The sequence below is a fragment of the Antedon bifida genome, chromosome 2 (genome assembly GCF_963402885.1).
Source record: "Antedon bifida chromosome 2, ecAntBifi1.1, whole genome shotgun sequence".
In the NCBI taxonomy this organism is placed as follows: Eukaryota; Metazoa; Echinodermata; class Crinoidea; order Comatulida; family Antedonidae; genus Antedon; species Antedon bifida.
The window spans coordinates 14,415,750-14,430,306 of NC_136227.1; the positions used below are offsets into that span (position 1 = coordinate 14,415,750).

Sequence of the window (14,557 nt, forward strand, 5' to 3'; positions counted from 1 at the left end):
AGGTGGGGATATGTGGATAATTGAGGGAATTTTGAGGTAGATGGAAATTGAGAGGAGACAGAGAAGGAGGGCTATGTTATGTTAAGCCAGAAAGGGATAGGTGAATATTGATATGAGAAACTAAGACGTACAGGAGAAGAAGTAATTGAATTATGGTGATATAGAGCTGAAGCAGAAAGGAAATAAAGAGATATACATGAAGTTAATAAATTGTGAGTTGGAGATAATTATGGTGATATAGAGCTGAAGCAGAAAGGAAATAAAGTGATATACATGAAGTTAATAAATTGTGAGTTGGAAGTAATACTATAAGGCTGTACTTAAATGTAGAACTGTTAATTGTTGAGATTACTGAGGATTAATTTAAATTGTGAATGTAAATTGACGGAAGAAATAACTGTTGGAAACAGCAGAAGTTGTTGCATGTAAAGAATTGTTTGGAAATATTGAAGAGTAACTGGATTGATACTGATATTATTTTACGTGGAAAAGGAGAAAGAAATAATTGGTCGGGGAGCGGATTGCAGGGCAGAACGACATCAAGAAACATTTTAACTTTATATTTGATTTATTTATATGTCAGAAAATAGGAAGAATTATAATTGATAATACAAGCAGAACGGGAGCAGAGGCGTGGGAGTTGTTTATTTGCAGAATCGTTTTAACTTTTATCTTTCTAATTTGTTTTGTGTCAGCGTAGGAGAGAAGGCAAGAAGGAACGATATTGTGGACATTTATTATTGTTTAATTATTCATCTTGTGATATTATTGTATTTGAAAGGGGGGTTTCTGGGATTTATTTAAAAATAAGAAGATTGATGATATTTTGTTTGGAAGGATTGGGAAATTTGGGGAATTGCATAAAGTTTGTGGGGAATAGGAATACGGTATCATTGTTTGAGAATTGGTTGGATTTTTTTTTTGTGGGTTTTTTTTTGGGGGTTTGAATTATAAAAGAAAGAATTGGTTGTCAAAGATTATTATTAAATTTTACTTTTTACATTTATATGTGTACAGTTGTGGCTATTTACCGTGGTTCATCGTTGGTTACCGGCAATTACATGTCCGAAAGAGCCGTAATTGCGGCTGTGTGACAGTATTATTTTCCAAAAAACGTCCAAAATTGCAGGGAAGGGGTCTTTAATTAAAACATCATATTTTGTCATTATTGTATATTATAGTATGTGTAGGTTGTGAATTAAATTCAATTTCAATTCAATAACATTTATTCAATAATGGTAAGACAAGAAAAACAAGCATCCTTGTAGACTCTTTTAAGGTTTTTCTTAGGTGTTTTAGTTCATTCTTTTGAAATTTGCTAACTAAACTTTAAATTTAAGTTAGTTATTTTAGTTAGAATTGTGTCAATGACCAACTTAAGGCATCACCTTTTTTCATTTTTTAAACAATACAAGTTTATTTTTAATCTTTGATATTTTGTGGATGAATAAGTTTTAATTTAAAAGAATGAACATTCTGTTACCAAATATTACCTATTTAATAATAATAACAATAATGCTTACATTTTGTCATCATTCCTGATGATGATCAAATAAAGTTTGAAACGTTGAATCATGGCATGCCTCTCGTTATTTGGAGTCAGTTTTATACTATGTTGTATTTACTATTATTTAAATAGATGATTAACAAGGCCATATACATGGCTGCAGTCACGTGCACAAATTTGAGTTAGTGTTTACCGACCGACCTACCGACCGACATAGTGAGCTATAGAGTCTCGTTTTGCACGCGACTAAAAATGAATGAATATAAAGCCAAATTAGACTAAGACAAAAAATATTACCGTATAGCTCAGTGATATAAGTTCACTTAGGTTGACCCTGGTCTCCCCAATTTCATTTTTTTTTATGTATATACTGAAATAGACCGAATAATGAAATGAAATCATCATCTAGTTTAATGCTGGTATTAAATTGTTTTTCTTTTATTTTAAATGCTATTTCAATTAAAAGGTGTTTTGTAAAAAAAGTTTAAACAAAATTAAATTAAATTTTGTACAGATTTTTGGGTTTTTATTGAACAGTACACTGGTACTGAAAGTGCTAACAATATAAACAGTAAGTAAAATAAATGATGAGTGAGGGCACTGTGTAATATAAAATGTATAGGCCCTTGTAATGTATTATGGAAAAAATAATTACAAACTAAAAATGGGTCTAATATGGGTCTATATTACATCCTTTAATATCATTGCTCTTCTTCTTCTTCTATTTAATGAGGAGGAGGTGGTGGTGGTGGACGGAGTTGGTAGTGTGTTGACAATAAAAGAGAGTATTTTTTTTTTATTTTTTTTTTTAAATACAAAATCATATGTAAGAACAATTGAAGGTTTGTGAAATTTTAAGTGTATTTGTCAAAGATGTAATGTCTCCCTGAACAATATGTTGAATGTGCCATTTTAATGTAACATAATAGTTATCCATTTTGACCAAAAATTTGATCCAAAAAAATGTATTTACCTGAAAAAAATTTCAAATTAAATATTTTAATAAAAAAATGTTCAAATTGGCTGCCAGCCAATGGGTTTTTGGTTGAATTTAACCATTTATTTGTCATTTTATAAGTGAAAACAATATTATTTTTTGGTTTTTTTTCTACGGAAGTGATAGTTACAGTACCTTTATTAAAACCCTACAAAATAACATATTCAAAATCTGATTTAATTAATCTTCATTTTTCATGATTCTGAGGACAATACACCTTTAACTATTGATTAAATATTAATTTAATAAAATGGTCAAGGCACTATTGTTTTCAATGTTTTATAAAGTGTTTCAAATGGAAATTTATGACCATACCGTGAAAAAACATAATGTATAGCATTATGTATTGATAATAATACACATTAAAGATTATATTTTCAATTAGAGCATATAACTGTACATTGTTGCCACAAAAAACTGATATTGTTTTGCACACAGTAACAACTATATTTAAGCCTAATTGTCAAAGTGGAACACCAACAATATTAAAACATAGAAATGCTATAAAACGATAAAGTATACAACGATTAGTGAACAATAGAAATAAATGTGTTTTAAAATATTCCATGTGATTATTATACAGAATAGCAAACTTGTTTTTATTGTGCACAAAAATTAGATAAACTTGAATGTCGCCCTTCATAAATTTTATATTTGTGGAATTTAATTAACCACAAATATTTGTTATCAATTAATTTGGAACATTGGGTACAACTGGATTGGTACACAGAAAGTGTTGGACAACCATTTTGTGGTTTATTTATTATTGTAACCACTAAACACTAATGCAAAAGGAAAATTGATAACTTGTAAAACAGCTTTAAAGGTGTATCTTCATCACTACCAGATTTTATATTGAGAGTCTAAATCACTGATAATCAGTTGGACTTTGGTTGAAAATTGGTATAGTAAAGTTCTGAACCAAATTTTGTTTATCCCGTAAACTATATAACAGCCAATTTTCATTTCAAATGACAGCGCTAATTTTATTACTGTCTTTTAATAACTTATATTTATTGGCATCTTTCAAATTTGTATTAAGATCAGGTATTTAGTTAGACTTAGAGTGGTTTGAGTAAAAAATATAAAATCCAAGGAAATTATCAAAAACTTTGTCTGGTGTCAGTTAAAGTCTGAATCAACAATCTGGTAGATAGGAAAGTAATTATGTATATTAGTACATTAGTAAAATGGTGGTAAAATTTGGGGCAAATCGTTGAACCTAAATTCGTTTTAATCGTCAATAACTAATTATCTAACTCAATTTAATTAGTAAACTGGGTTACATCAGTACCGAAAGTACGAATCAACTTTATAAACCTAGAAATAACGCATGATTTACCAAATTTTGCCCTTATGTAAATTTATATATAGATGCTTAAATTGTTTAAAAGGAGGTGAAAGGAGAAGCTTTTCTCACTTGAACAGCCATGTTAGGTTTTATCACTGTGTGAGTGGTACCACATGATGCCAAAAATATTATATTTTATTAAAATAATCAATTTTAAAATTATATTCTAGAGTATCATATTAATTATTATTATAATATTTCCTATGTATAAAAAAAATAAAGCAGTCTCCATTTTATATTTCTTTAATATTTTTGTATTTAATACTTTGAAAACTATATAATTAGGCTAGAACAATTTGAATTCTGTGATATTATTACAGTAGGCCTAATTAGGTATAAAACTAAACAAATTACCGGCCTATTATTTATTTATTCATGGTCAAACACAGTAAAATATGTACATTATTTTTGTTTGTTCAAAGTTAAAAATTCACATAAAAATGAGTTAAAAAAGGTTAAAATTTGGTAAAATACAGATAAAATAAATCGTTTAAAATACAAAATACAAGCAAGATTGGTGTGTGTAAGGGTATAGCATAAAATATCAATGTATCCAAGTTTCATTGAATTGACTCATTGCAGTAGTGAGAAACGAGTTTCTCATCCTATTGGTTTTCCATCTTGGGTACACTAAAGGCCCTGACTTACTAAAGACAAGGTAATGATGAGGAAGGGTGATACTCATCTGACATAATTACTTTTTACTTATGGCACTGTTAACAATATCTTTAGCGTTCTCTTTAGTTCCTATTATTCTTTAAGCTGTTTTACTGATTTCATTAAAATACTTGATTGTATAGTATTAAAAGAGGACGAAAAATCTAGAAATAAAACCCTAGCAAGTATTTAGTACAATCAAGATGAGCAAGCAAGTTATGTATTAATGTAGTAATAGATGTTTATAAACACCAAGCTAATTGAATTCAGCTATCAAAACTAATTTTTTATTATGTAATTCAATAATAAATACTCATTTCAATAATAAATATTCAATTCATTTTATCTTAATTTTGTTTAACTTTAAAGCTAGCATACCAAGATACAGAGAAACCACAAGACAGAAAAACCAACAAAGTGATATATCACTGTGTGTGTATCATCCATGTGATACCAATATATTTTATGTTTTTAAATTATCCACTTTCAAATAATCAACAATCAGTATTTTGTTTCACATGCTTAGAATTATTTACAGGGACGGTAGCAGGACTATCTTAAGGAGATTGCCCAAATGTCCAGGGCCTTAGCAAGGATCTGAAAAAGGGAACAGGATTTAAAGCAAATTTTGTTAAATGACACCTCTAGATGGCCGGAAATGCTCTCGCACATAAAATTCATAATAAATGGCACCTCTAGTTTTTTTTAACTTCTAGAATTAACTTTCTAGAATAGAAGTAGGTAACTTCAAAAATGGCTTATAAGTTTGTTGATATCAAAAGAAGATTTCTTAATTAAATGATTGATTGCTGCTATGTCAATTCAGATGGAAAATCCAGAGACATACAATACTGGCAATAAAACTATTCCATTGGATGACACACTTTTTCAACAGCCATGTTGGAAAAGGGTCAAGAGGGCTGGATTTAGGGGGTAATTTGCTAATAATGTAGCATATCTTTAAAAAACTTTTTAGTGAAGAAGAATTTTCATTGATATTTCTGTTTACATAATAAGGTTTACATCAATATAAATTATTAATAGAGAGATCATTTATATCTGCTCAGTCAGTCAGGGAAGAGGACAAAAGGCTTCCTACGTTCTAGGAGTTTTATGTGGAGGAGTTATCAGCATGGAGTCATTGATTAATCACATTTATTTTTAAACACAGGACTGTTCAGTGTCTTAGGGTATGTTCAGACTCACGGTGGCGTTATGTAAGCAGCGTACATATTTTTGTATGTGAACTAAGCTGAGGATTAGCGTTAGGCAGCTGTTATGCCTCGCCAGTGGCGTTAATAACCCTAGCAGGAGAGAGTAGATTTAATAACGCTAATCCAGTGATGCATCAGTGATTTTAACCTTAACCAATGAAAAGACACGACCACAATCAGCAGGCCAACAGCATACCAGTACAGCAAGATTGCAATTCTGCAAGTGGTAAGTAGTAAAAGTAGTATAAATCAATATATTTTGAAGGTAACATTATATTTAAAAAAAAGTAACAAAAAACAACTTTACAATGTAAACCGTCATGCGTTTTTCATTAATGTACAGTATGCATAGTTTTATCTGCTTAGACCTATTCAGAGTGTTTTAAAAGCGGGCATTGGAATGTCGATCATTGTGTCTGAACACCTTGACTTTTAACGCCACGGATTACCGTACACCTTGTGTTAGATAACAAACCTAACGCTGTGAGTCTACCCTATTACTATAGTATTAATACCAACCTTTAGTGGTCCCAATGAGTCATTAATGTAAGATAGACCCTGTTTCTGCTACATACATGTTTTTCCAACTATTTCAAAACCAACTAGGATTACCTCAACTTCGGCCACCTTGATTGATCATTTTTATTCCAAACAATCTAACTATAAAATAGTTGCTGGTGTTTTACTTAATGATATCTCCGACCACCTTCCTATATTTCAGTTGAAATTGATTGATCAAGAAAATAATGATCAAAACCTTGATGATAATAGCGCCAACTATTCACATCGTATAAACGACCTAAATGCCTTATCGATTGATTTAGAAGGTGAAGACTGGTCTATGATCTTTGATTGTGACCCAAGATTGAGTTTTGATATATTTATTGAAAAATTTACAAATATCCAGACACTTGGTTAAAAGTAGTATAAAATCAAATAAAACGTTTAAACAACCATGGATGTCATCTGGTCTCTTAAAATGTAGTTCACGGAAACATAAACTCTATAACAAATATATGCACACACGTAGTAATAATGACAAACTAAACTATACAAAATATAACAATATTTTCACTAATCTTTGTCGCACTGCTAAAAAGAATTATTATACTTCCCAGTTATAAAGGTAATCTGAAGAACACATGGCTTGTAATAAATTCTATTTTAAATAAAGGTAATAATAATAACAAGCACCCGAATCTAATTAAAGACGGTGATAATATTTACAAAACTCAACAAGAGATATGTGAATCGTTAACAACTATTTTTCTACAATTGGTCCTAATATTATTAATAGTATGCCAACTAATTTAACTGATCCATTATCTTATCTTCATTCTGCGTTTGCCAACTCATTTTATATTAGCCCAGTTTCAATTGATGATGTTAACCTAACTATATACAATCTAAATTCTAATAAAGGGTCTGGATCTGACGGTATTACTGCTCGTGTCTTAAAATGTGTATCTCCCTTAATCATCCACCAACTTAACCATTGTATAAATTCATCTTTTTTATCTGGCACTTTTCCAACACACTTAAAACTAGCTAAAGTTGTGCCCATTTTCAAGAAAAGTGAACGAAGTCAATTATCTAATTACCGGCTAATATCACTACTTTCAGTCTTTTCCAAAATTATTGAAAAACTCATGTATTCTAAACTTCCTGATTATCTCACAAAATTTGATATACTTAATAAGCGCCAATATGGTTTTCGAAAAAATCACTCTACATCCCATGCTGTTTTAGATCTTATTAATAATATTACAAATTCATTTAAATCAAAAGAAAATTTATTAAGTTTATTTATTGATCTTTCAAAGGCCTTCGATGTTATTAATCACGATAATTTAATTAAAAAACTTGAGTGCTATGGAATTAGAGGTATTTCATTGAATTGGTTTAATAGTTATTTGAAAGATAGAAAACAATATGTTGCATTAGGATCTTGTACATCGTCGACGATGGATATTACTTGCGGAGTGCCACAGGGATCTGTGCTTGGGCCATTGCTCTTCCTTATTTATGTTAATGATCTGGCTAATGTCAGTAACAAAATGCAGGTAATATCCTTCGCCGACGACACCACCTTATTTTATTCTAATTCCAATATTGATTTATTATTTACTACATTCAATGATGAATTAACAAAATTTTGTGACTGGTTTATTTCAAACAAATTACTTATTAATACTCTTAAAACAAATTATTTAATTTTTCACAATTCTCAACGTAAACTAAAAGTTGATAACCTAAATATACTTCTTGACGGAATTCAAATTGAACGTAAAACTGAAACACTTTTTTTAGGTGTATATATTCATGAAAATCTCAAATGGACCAGTCATCAAAATTACGTTTCGAAAAAAATATCAAGATCTATTAGTATTATTAACAGACTTAAGCACTTCTTCCCTCTAAATATTTAATTTCTCTTTATAACACACTTGTCCTTCCTTATTTCCAGTATTGTAACATTATTTGGGCTGCAGATTACTCTTCTAATATTTCTAGATTAACTAAATTACAAAAACGTGCAGCTAGAATTATTACTTTTTCACCATATAGAACCTCATCTGAACCCCTTTTTAAACGTCTTGGTATATTAAAATTAACGGATATTCACAATGTTCAAGTTGCCAGTTTTATGTTTAATTATTTTAAAAACCAACTTCCTATTTCTATGATTGATATGCTCTGTAAACGTACCAAATTTCACAATTACAATTTAAGAACTTCTAATTTAAACATTCCTTTTGCTAGACTTACTAAAACTAAATTTTTTATAACTATATCAGGTCCTAATTTGTGGAATCATATCCCGCCAAATATCAAAACGGCAATATCATTATTTACTTTCCGAAAAAAGTTAAAGAATCATTATATATCTAAATATTATACTGCTTAGTTAATATACTTAATATCATTATTTATACTCATATACTATTTAAGTTTATACAAAATATTAGTTGTTGTTTATTATTGCAATTTTTAATCTATACTATATATAATGTATAGTATATATACTATATATACACATCCAAATTCAAATTACTGAAAAAAATGACAATGCTGTGGGTATCAGTGGCTGGATCTCAATGGAGATACAAAAAAAAAAAAAAGCGAAAAGCTAAATCAAAACGATAAAGTAAACAGCCAGAAAAGTTAGCAGAGCTTTCGGGCAACACTAGCCCTTCATCAGTACTATATATACACATATATATGTGTACATATTTTTTTTTCATTTACCGATATCGGTATTTATTTCATTTATATCATGAAAATATAGAAATATAATTTAAATAATTTTGATAAAGAAGATGTTAGTTATGTTATTATACTGTAATTTTTATCCTTAATTATAAAATTATATATTCTAGGTTTATTTTTATTTTTTTAGTAATGTGTTTTGTTGTGGGTCCCTACGAGACAAGTTTTTAACTTCTAGAAGGGATCCATGATAATAATGACTACCTATTACTGCTTTATCTATGTTCACTTTAATATCTTTTTTCTACTTTGTATATATTCATTCATTATTATCTAAATAAATATTATCTGAATTATCTGAATACCATACTTCATAAACATACCATAATCATATATTAGAATTATAATTTGGTGACCTGTTTCTGTTGAAAACTACTTTGTGGGATTGTATGGATTGAGGAATAGATAGCTATGGTTCGATCCCTCAAAATCCCCTATGGGACCGGAAAACCCTGTGTCTACCCAACTTGCAGTCATTGTCCATGGTCAGTTTGCTGCTTTGTACTGCTTACTATTAACACCTTCTGTTACCCTGAAACCTCGGTGCCATCACATTTAAATAGCAAATATTGTAACATTTTCAGTCGTCCACAGTTACTTTTAGCTATTGTTCTACATATACTCAACAAACTTTTTGTCATGGGTCGGTATATTTTTAAGGCAGCAGAAATGGTTCCAGAAATATATGGTATTTATTAGAATATCCTATCGTATAATATTCACAAACGATCGAGATGAATATACGGTATATTTTTATAGTATGCTTTTATGAGACCCATTTCTGCTGCCACAGTAATACCATATATGAAATATACCGTGAAGGGCCATATTATAGTTTTGACAACTTCAATGTAAACATGATGCCATTCTACCACTAACTGTGCTCTAATTTTGGTATAAGCAACAAATATGAAAATTGGACTGTGTGGTAGACCTTTTGGTGAAGTAGGCCTACTGCCTATGTGCTCTGATTTTAAAGTTATAAGAAAAAAAGAATTTAAAATTCAATATGGTTAATCACTTTTGTATATTTCCCTTATTTGTGATTTTATTTATCATAGAGCTAGATCCGATACCCATACACTAGGTAGAGGTCTTTTTCCTAGAAAACATACTAAACCTGGCAAGAAGGACCTAATAGGATCCACAGATGGGGACCTGGTAGGGTCCATGGATGAAGCCCTGTGGGTGAAGGGAGAACATCCTTTTGGAGGTTCAGCAATTTGGCACATTATCAATATTATTTTAATGAAATATAAATACTGTAGGTGTGGGGAGTATTTAATGGATTGATTAATAAATAACTCTATTATGCCATGTAATTTTGAAATAACTAATAGTACTTTAAATATTTTAATTTACATGCAGAAAGTAAGTATATCAAAGTGTAAACAAACTTAGTGATGATTTTACCGGCATTTGTAAATAAGAAAGTTTGTAATTAGGAATTACAGTGCGTAGGTAGAAAGGTTAACTGTATTATAATTATTATTTTTGACAATTATGTTTAGCTTTGATCATTTGACATTGCTGCAGAAGGGCATTTTTCAATTTTAAAAAAGAACACTGGCAGATACACAAGCTGTAATATTAAAAATTCAAATCCTGGACATGAAACGTAACAAAACAAATTTGGCCTATTCAGTTTTCTTTAAAACCTTAACCATGGTGATATAAACAAGGGTTTGCAATGACATTACCTTTGTTTTACTGTCAAATTCATCAGACAGGAATTCAAACAATGGTTTATCTCAGAAAGATGAAGAAAACTAAGTATTAGATTTAGCAGACAAGTTTTATTTAGCACTCAAATTTAAAATGGATCATGATAAATTGTTATAGTAGGACATGTTTTATAGTCTAGAAAATTTGAGGAACATTATTTCTTTTAAAAACTTGCTGATAGTAATACACCGTTATCCTCTCGCGACAAACAAATCATCATGTCAATCTTGTCTTTAGTTTTAATAAAGTTACTAAGTATGAGACTGATTAGAGGTCTCAAATTTAATGATTTTCACATAATTAATAGCTAAAATTAGAATATTATTTACTTATTTCTCAAAATTGGATCATTTTATTGACAAAGTTGGGTAAATTTTGAAAAACCTGACTTTAAAATAAATTAAAAGGCCTGCAGCCAGTTACCATTTGCGGCCATTGAAGAAATGCATAATTGTTTTCATTAATTCATTTTAAATACTGCATTAAATATTTCTTATTGTATATTTTTTTTTTAAACAGTGATCATCGACTGAATTTTCTGAAAAATTTACATACAATTATATTCAATCAACTTTCTTTCTTTTTAAATAGCTAGCTGTTGTTGAAAATTGAAGAATATAATAAACATTGCATAATATGAATGAAGTCAAAGAATAAAACAAATAACATATGTATGCCAGCACAACAGATGAGAAGTGAGAGAGGATTCTTCCAATGTACTTTACCCACATCTAGGATATTAAAAAGGTACAATAAAGAAGACTACCTTTTAGATAGTTGTTCATTATGTTCAAATATAATTATATGCTTGCAAATTATTCTCTGCATTTCTTTAAATTCAAAACAATCTAGCTATCCATTTTTTCATTTGAAACAGGTAAATATAATATGAATTAGACATGGATGCCTATATATTTAACACAGACCGCGGGTAGTGGGATATTATACTACAAGCAATGGGGTACAGTAGGACGATAGAGCAAAGACCAAGCTTTCAATCAAGGCACATTCCGATAATGCTCTTATGAGCAAATGTAATTTAAACAGGTTTTATCTACAGTAATTATATGCTGTAATTTGTTGAAATGTGCCACAATTATATTTGGCAAAAATGTCAATAAAAAATATAAACTAATGTATTGTTGTATGTATTAATGTAAATCATTAAAATAATGTAAGGTTTAAGATTAGTGAAGATTTTGTATCTATAATTACAACATTAAATCAGACAAAATCTTTATTACTCCAATTTATAGATTTTATGAAAAAATTAATCTAGACTTTTTAAATTGGAAAAAAAAGTTTAAATATTTTGTTAACATTATACAATTACTTGAGACACTTAAATACAAGTGTACATGACTTACCTTGTCTACAGCATTCACATCTGATCCTGCATTGATCAGACACATACATATGCTGCTGTGACCAAATTGGGCAGCATAAGACAAAGGTGTTCTTTTATACTGAAAATATTAAGCACATAGAGGTTATTATATTTCACATAATATAGATAATTATCATTATCAAAAATCAAACTCAAAGGTAACATTTATTTCTCTTTTAAATTCCTAGTAATAAAGTACAACAATTTGTACAGGTAATGATTATTGTGTTTGCATACCAGATGGTTATGCCAAGTCAAACAATTCAGAATTAAAACAAATTAGATTAACAATGGATATAAACCAGCTCTAAGTCTGTCAGAAGATTTCTTAGTGTTAGTATCAATAGACCAGCACTAGTTTGCCTTGTGTTACAGAAGTTGTGTACTATAACGTACTATAATAAATATTACTGAGACTAAGCAAGGGGCAATGAAATAACATGGAAACCTGTCAAATCAACCTGCTTCACCACCACTTTGATTACTTGTAAGCAAAGGATTCAATGGAGATGATGACACAATTGTATTGTGCATGCTTAGAAGGAACCAGTGGCCTGAATAGTCTGAATAAATGATCTGTAGAAGCAGAGTCTAGGCCGTAATTGTTTTGTACTGTATGTATCCTATGAGGTGTGGGGTTAATCAAAGGGTTATAAACACAATCGTCCATCCACATGATAAACAATATTGTAATTATTTATAATCTATGCATTTAATTTATTTCGTCTTTTATAAATAATAAAAATCACAAGGTACAGAGCACTTTAGGGGGTAGACGGGATCGTCAAAAAGTGAAACAAAACACTATCAAGTGACTATCTGACCCCCTAAAGTGTAAAAATTAAATAAACTTAAATACAGAAAAAGAGTTTAAAATAACATTTCACATTTCATTGAGTTCAGACAGGTATTTGAGGCAAGTTTTTTTTAAGTGAATATATAAATGAAGAAAGGGAAAAAACTAGACTACCTTTAACATTTGGAGGCAAGTTATGAACAGACGTGGAAATGAATTAAAAATATTATAATGAGCAGAATTCGTTCTTGAAATACTTAAGGTGTCGCAAATTTTGAGTAATGTAATTAATATTTCGTGGCCAATACATTTCTAACTGCCGAAAATGTACTTTACCAGAACAGAAGATCAATGTAAATATTGCAGTATAGTATAAAGTCATTTTGATAACAGCATAAAGAATTGTAGTACAAAACAGTCCCATATAAATGATAATATGTGACTATGAAAACAGTTAAGTGGAGAAACAATTAATGTACAGTACATTTACATTTGTTTTGATGATAATGTGTCATCATTGTGTAACTTTCATTTTCAAGTGCATGTGTATGTAAAATGAAATGTGTGAGCTCTCACTGTAAGTATGAGTTTAGGGCTTTTGTACATTCCTACTAATAAATGATATTCAAATTGTTGCAACTTCGTTTTAATTATTATTTTTTAAATATTTCTGATCTACTGATTTTTCAAGAAAATACAACAATCCTTAAACAAATTTCTGCCAAGAGCATCAACTTGGCATCATAGTTTTTGTTCACTATAATGCTTTTTGGTTATCCGCACTTGGCGGATAACCCCTTGTTATTGTCACGATCTTTTTTTTTTTCTTCTATGTTATTCTTCTTTCTTTCCCGGAATTTTGTTGGCAGCGTATCTCTAATTCTGGTCAACATATGATTGTATAACTTTGTCATAAGATTGACCTGTAGCTGTAGATGTGCAAGAAACTTCGTTATATGACGTTAGAGTCGCGTAGCGTAAGTTACGCGCGATTTTATGAATTTCAATGATTGGTCATAGATTATAAACCAAAATTCATTTTGTATTGACACTTGGTGAAAATTTAAGTCATATCAAGGGCAAACTTTCTATGGATTAAAAATGTCATGTTTCACAAGAAGTTACGCGCGCACGCGCATTTAAAGTTTCAAAATGCGCAAAATTAATTTCTAATCAACTTTCTACGCTGATCATGACATTTTAAGCATGTCAAAAATTCCCGCACGCGCGAAAAAATTTACGCGTAGGGTGCGCACGGAGCATGAAAATCATGTTTTTTCTCTTGAATTATGATTTTCCAGCCTTTCCTAGTCATTTAAAAAAAGATTGACATCATTTCAAATTAAAATGACGTCATACGAACATGTTGATTTATACCATTTGCGCGCGTTTTAGTTGAAAAAGTTAGAAATATTGTCAAAATAATGCCAATTTTGAATCTACAGTATTATAGCTCCTCAGTTTTCTGGAAGCATGTCATAGGATGGCATAATTGTCGACGTTCATAATAGTTTAACGTATGTGCATGTTGCGTTTCCGCGGATAACCCGAACTCGTCAAAGTGACGAGTTCAAATCTAGTTTTAATTGTCGTACAAAAAGATCATGTGTTTATTTATTGCAATTCAAAAGATTTCTATGCATAGCTTTTATC

At 29.9% G+C, this 14,557-nt stretch overlaps 1 long non-coding RNA gene across 2 annotated transcripts in view; it reads left to right on the forward strand.

Annotated features, from left to right (window-relative positions):
* The window catches only part of LOC144835198 (uncharacterized), a 329,884-nt gene that overhangs the window by 34,869 nt on the left and 280,458 nt on the right, over positions 1-14,557 (forward strand). For both annotated transcript variants that reach the window (XR_013611063.1, XR_013611062.1), the window contains one exon: positions 140-293. This is a non-coding gene — a long non-coding RNA (uncharacterized LOC144835198). The remainder of the gene's footprint in view (positions 1-139; positions 294-14,557) is intronic.